Consider the following 6,142-nt stretch of genomic DNA (forward strand, 5'->3'; position numbering starts at 1 on the left):
GATGCTTATTTGTCGGGGCAACTTCTTGTACAGTACATCTTTTTAAAAGATTTAGAATTGAGATTTTCGCACTTGTAAACATCTTAGGTTCATTTATTTATACTTTATGCGTGTATCTAAATATTACGGATAACTAGCTGCCTTCCCACAACTGGCTGCAGGGAGCAGGAGATTGGACTTTGTGGGATCAAGAACTCAACTTCTCACAGTTAACTGATTATCCATTGTCGTTGACTAGTTTGAAATCTGTGTTTGAATCTTGTCTGATATATAGAATACCTCCAACACGTTTGGGAAATATAACCACCAATATTTTCCGCTTCGATTTAACGATGGCGTCCGCAATAGCACAGCGGCATGTCTGCGAACTTATACTGCTAGAAACAGGTTTTTCGATACCCATGGTGGGCAGAGTACAGATAGCCCTTAAGATAGTTTGTGCTTAATAATAACCAAACTACATTCATGTTTTATATATTGAAATATTTCAATATAAAAACATAAATGTAGTTTCTTTGTTTGTTGTAAAGAGATACATAATAGGCAATGAACACTCTGCCCCACTGTCAGTTTCGAAAATCGATTTCTAGTGTCATAAATCCACAACTTATCGCTGAGCCATCGAGGGGCCACATTAATGTAGAAGGTAATAAAGTAGGCCTGAGAATAATAGTGGTTAAAACTGTGAAATTAGTACTTTAAAAGTAAATATATTTTATATAATTTGAAGAAGAAGTGAATCAATAAGAAGTGAAATTTCATTATCAAGTTATTGTTACTATATCCAAATAAATAATAAACAAATGTGTGTGATTTAAATAAAGTAATAATTTAATGAAGTTGCGTTAAACTGAAATTCGTGACATGTGCTCCTTTCACACATTTATATCATGATTTAGTTACCCATAGATATACACAGATATGCAGTGCTTTATCTGCCTGCTTTCCTACTCACGTGTTGTTCATATACACTGTTGAATGATACAGAAAATTTAAAACTCTAAAGTTAATTCTCTGGGACATCTAGCTTTCTTAGATACAAGAAAATCAAGTTATGTTTAGCCAGAATGAAAGACGTGTTGTAATGTATTTCCGAAGAATGGAGCTCTGCCTTCCAGAAGGTCTCGGTTTACCGGTTTCATTTTTTGACGGAAGTAAATTGATGTGTGAAAAGTATAGGATGCATCCTGGTTGTGAATATAGCTCCATGTGTAATACATATTTGTCTAGTAACAGGGACAATCCGTTTATACCCTTTTTTGAGTAATCGCAAACTTACATGTCATGACAAAGAATGAAAGGAAAACATATAATTATAAGACGTATGTGCTTTTTTATTGAGCCCCAGCACCAGAAGGTGGTTGTTCACGATTATTGTCTCAATAGAGTGATATATAAAGTCAGCGCTTAATATCATATTTTTGTATTGACGATATTAAACTCCTAAAATAAGCAAAATAAGATACGCTAAACTTAAAAATGATAATGATATTACGTCTAATTATAGTTCTATTAAGTTTTCCAAAGAATACAAAACTATCAAGATGATCTATTGCAGCACACATACAAGATGAGTACGTACAACCAGAAGGTTGTATAGGACAAGGATGTTCTTTTTATCAGTAGGTTGAATGTGTGGCAAATATTATCCCTTCTTTATAACTACTTGTTTTTGATTAGCTTCAGGGATTAGACTTTAATGAACGCCCACTTTAGTCTGTTCATAAGCATTTATTTGGTATTTATTAATATCAGTTATATTCCTATAAGTTACTACAAACATGAAAGTAAAACTGCAATTGGAGCTTACGTAATGACGTTTCACTCTATTTATATTTACGACGTTTAGAATTTTGGATAAATCCAATAAATATGGTGAATGTACTACAATATGCACTTTTTCAAGATTCCCAAAATTGTTCTTTTTAAAGAGTAAATGAAACCAAAACTAAGATTAACAAGTTTGTTTGTTTTGAAATTTCGCGCAAAGTTACTCGAGGACTATCTGCGCTAGCCGTCCCTAATTTAGCAGTGTAAGACTAGAGGGAAGGTAGGTAGTCATCACCACCCACAGCCAACTCTTGGGCTACTCTTTTACCAACGAATAATGGGATTGACCGTCACCTTATAACGCCTCCAAGGCTGAAAGGGCGAGCATGTTTTGGTGAGAGCGGGATTCGAACACGCGACCCTCAGATTACGAGTTGAACGCCTTAACCCACCTGGCTATGCCGGGCCCAGTAACAAGTAATTTTATTTCTTGCTTTTGAAAGTCCTATGCCGTGCAATGTTGTAGTATACAGAGCACATAATTATTCTCGTGATCCATAGCATGCTCACATTTTACTAACGTCACGACAATACAAATTGCAACGATAAGCGTCCCTTATGTGACGTCATTTTAGTATCTACTGATTGACTGACAAACAACACACTATTGTATGGTAGTTTTAATGATTAAAACAGATAACCCCTTCCAGATTACCCATACAGCGAGAATGGGTATATCTTTCTCATTCTGTTATTTGTTTCCTGAAATTATCCATTTTTCTCTTTCTCTTCAAGTGTGCTATCGTCTGGGTTTGTTTTTTGTAACTTTCTCGCTATCAAATATTACGTTGTTTATGTGTTTATACTATTAAACGATGTTGATCTATTTTTACTCTCTTTTTTTCAGAAACACTGGAATTGGTGATTCCGACAATTAAATCTCCAGAATTAGTATACGTGCTCGGTGACAACTGTTGGCTGAATAAGCTTAAAGATTTTGTATCTGTGGATATTCTTTGTGAAGAAAAAAAAGGAATTGGCTGCTATATATTCTGAGATATTGCCCTAATCACCTATGATGTAATGCCAGCTTCGAACGTAACAAACCGACTGTAACCTTTTTTAAATCGCAGTAACAAAAATCAAATTAGTTATACACAATGTGGTAATGTTTCTCAGAATACACACAGGATCTTTCTTTTCATTACATAAAAACACACTATAAGCATCAGTTTACCGAATCATCTTCTATCACGTCACACAGTTACACAGTTTGCTTGAACCCCATTGTATGTATCGACTCCAACTACCATTTGTTTGAAATATTACAGCAATTTTTAGTTAAATTTTAAATCATTCAAGTCATAATATACTTATAGTATTTTATCGCTACTAATTTTGCTTACTACTTAAACTAAGTTAAGAAAAGTTTCTTCGCCAGTCATAAAAAGTGTCTTTCTCTTATGAACAACAGTAATTTTAACCAACGGCCACAACAAAATTTCAAATAACCAGCTTATGTAGGCTTATTAATAACCACCTGTTGGTTTAAATTAGGTCTTCAATTGCCTCTGATGTGATAAGTTACTGTCAGCTGTTGGTTTAAATTAGGCCTTCAATTACCTCTGATGTGATAAGTTACTGTCAGCTTTTGTAAGATTCCCAAATTTGTGCTAATTTTAAAGAAGGTGAAAAGTCCATTAATGAAATCCTTAAAGAAAATTGTTCGTCGTAAAATTTCTTTCCACGCTATAATTTGCGTTCACTAGCGGCTTTTAAAGAACTCCAAACTAACAAATTTTACAAAAAAGAATCCATTTAATATATTTTATTGAATTCATTCATTATTCTTTAATGAACCACGAGTTTATAGCTTAGTTACTTCGATTTTCACAAACTAACAAATTCAAGAATACTTCAGTAAATTTACTATTTACAAATTACAATAATATTTCTTGCCATTAATATTACATCATTTCCGTCATTAATATTACATCATTTCCATCATCAATATTACATCATTTTCATCATTAATATTACATCATTTCCGTCATTAATATTACATCATTTCCATCATCAATATTACATCATTTCCATCATTAATATTACATCATTTCCATCATTAATATTACATCATTTCCGTCATTAATATTACATCATTTCTATCGTAAATATTACATCATTTCCATCATTAATATTACATCATTTACATCATTAATATTACATCATTTCTGTCATTAATATTACATCATTTCCATCGTTAATATTACATCATTTCCGTCATTAATATTACATTATTTCCATCGTTAATATTACATCATTTCCTTCAGTTGTTTTTGTTAACCTTCTGAAAGTTTAAGTTAATTTCTTGAATAAATGCCAGGGAAACGTAATTACTATTTTACGGTTAATATCGCTATCAAATATCATGTTATTGGTTATATTTTTAGACTCCGGTAATGCTACTTAACTTAGTGTTTCTATACCTGAAATTTTACTTTTTTCAATAACAATCGAAGTAGTTATTTAATCACTTCATCAAAACTAAAACGTAAATATTTCAAGTTGTTGATCATCTTGTGGAAGTAGAAAGGGAAGTACCTAAAGCTTGAGAACAATGTCTTTATTTCGATGTTACATATGGTGGTTATTTGAAGAACACGTTAAACAGCCGTCTTTGAGATCTCTTTAAATTTGTTTAGATAGAACTAAGTGTTATCTACGTGAAGAGTTAGTAGTTCTTGTCCCCTGTGAACAGAAAGTATGTCGAAAAGGTTTTAATTCTTCTGTTTTAAGAAATTTCAAAACCATTGGTCAAATACTGTTACAAAGAAGACAATCCAATATCTTATATGAGACACGCTGTCTTCAAAAACTGGACGCTTAATCCGAATTGTCTTGTTATTGGTTATTAAAGTAAGAAGCCTTCGCTTTGTAATTCTCAAAGAGCGCCCGTGTGTTGTCAAGAAACTGCCATTTCAGGTTTTTGAATTTCAAAATAAACTCCTGCAGTGATGCAAGCTACATTTTTGATTCAAAATCGTTTAAGATTTTTTAAATTGTTTAAAGATGGTTTCCACGAACTTGTGGCTACCTAAGGTGCTCTGAAACATGTTTTGTGAATTTTCGTACTTGGTGCTTATAACTTTGAAAAGTTATTCATTTCAGACTGAGCTACCAAAGTGGTGTGAATTCAGTAGTAAACAGAGCGCACAAAAGTGCCGACAAAAAACTCTAGAACTTTTATCGGCAGTACGAATCCAGTTTTATAACCGGAAAAAGACTGTTTTTTATCATATGACCTTCAGTCAGACTTGGTCATTTCAAAGTTCAAAATTGTGTTAAAACTCACTAAGTAAAGGTTTTAGAGCGAAAATTGTAAATTAATTAAACCGTTTATACCAGTTAGAAGGGCATTTTGAATAACACTGTGGCTAACAGTTCAGTTGGAAGTTAAAGTGATTGAAATAAGCGAGTGGACATTTCATTTTGACTCGTAAACGTTGTTGTTTGTGGTCACTTCCTAGAACGTATTTTGTATTCGTTTAAAATGTATGATAATCAGAGTTTCATGTCTAATTTTTACTTTTTTATATGTCATCTTTTCTGTCTCTTTAAGAATTTTTTTAATATAAGAGAGAAAATATAGATATTACTTAAGAGGAATTTTCAAAAACCATGTGCAGTGTGAATGATTTACTTAGATATAAGTCCCATTCTAGTGCCTTGGTATACATTTGAAACTAATGGTATTCAATTAAATTGATTTATAGAATGTTATTCTTTAATATTAGAAAGCCAGTCAACCTAAGTAAAATAGGTTTAGATTTTTTCTAACTTCTGTTATTTCATCATTGTTCTTGAAACGAATCTTCTTTCTTCTTCTTCATCAGCTTTTACGTCCAGACCACATCAGGTTCTGTAACAGTACTTTTCGTAGAATTCTTACATTACCTTTGTAAGTAAAACTGAACTGTAAACAATTTATTTCTGCTTAAAGTTTCAAACAAAGAGTGGGTTTCTAGTTGTTTGTGTTTCGTTCAGTGTATTTATTTTTACCCTTTTTTATAAACACCTTTTCAAACAGTTTAGAAGAAATAACTATAATTACCACAGTTTGAATTGGAATAGTTTGCCTGACGTGCATATACATAAAAAATTGTGAAACGTTGCGATAGTCAAATAATCATTCGTTTTTCTATATTTCGTATGGCATTATGCAAAAGAATACATCCACAAGGTGTCAAACACTGTAATCAGTACTCAAAGATTTCGATCTTACTTTCAATTCTGTCAAGTTTAAATTAATTGTTTTCCCTCTTTTATAATTTTAGGCTATGGTAAAAACAAAAAATAGCTTTTGTTAGCTGAG

The 6,142-nt window shown here is 32.2% G+C and overlaps 1 protein-coding gene across 2 annotated transcripts in view; it reads left to right on the forward strand.

Moving 5' to 3' along the window:
* LOC143255739 (potassium voltage-gated channel protein Shab-like) overlaps positions 1-2,923 on the forward strand; it is a 146,967-nt gene extending 144,044 nt beyond the window's left edge. For both annotated transcript variants that reach the window (XM_076511894.1, XM_076511895.1), the window contains one exon: positions 2,678-2,923. The gene's annotated coding sequence lies outside the window, so the exon portion shown is untranslated. The remainder of the gene's footprint in view (positions 1-2,677) is intronic.
* The last annotated feature ends 3,219 nt before the right edge of the window (positions 2,924-6,142 follow it).

The sequence above is a fragment of the Tachypleus tridentatus genome, chromosome 7 (assembly GCF_004210375.1).
Source record: "Tachypleus tridentatus isolate NWPU-2018 chromosome 7, ASM421037v1, whole genome shotgun sequence".
NCBI classification, from domain to species: Eukaryota; Metazoa; Arthropoda; class Merostomata; order Xiphosura; family Limulidae; genus Tachypleus; species Tachypleus tridentatus.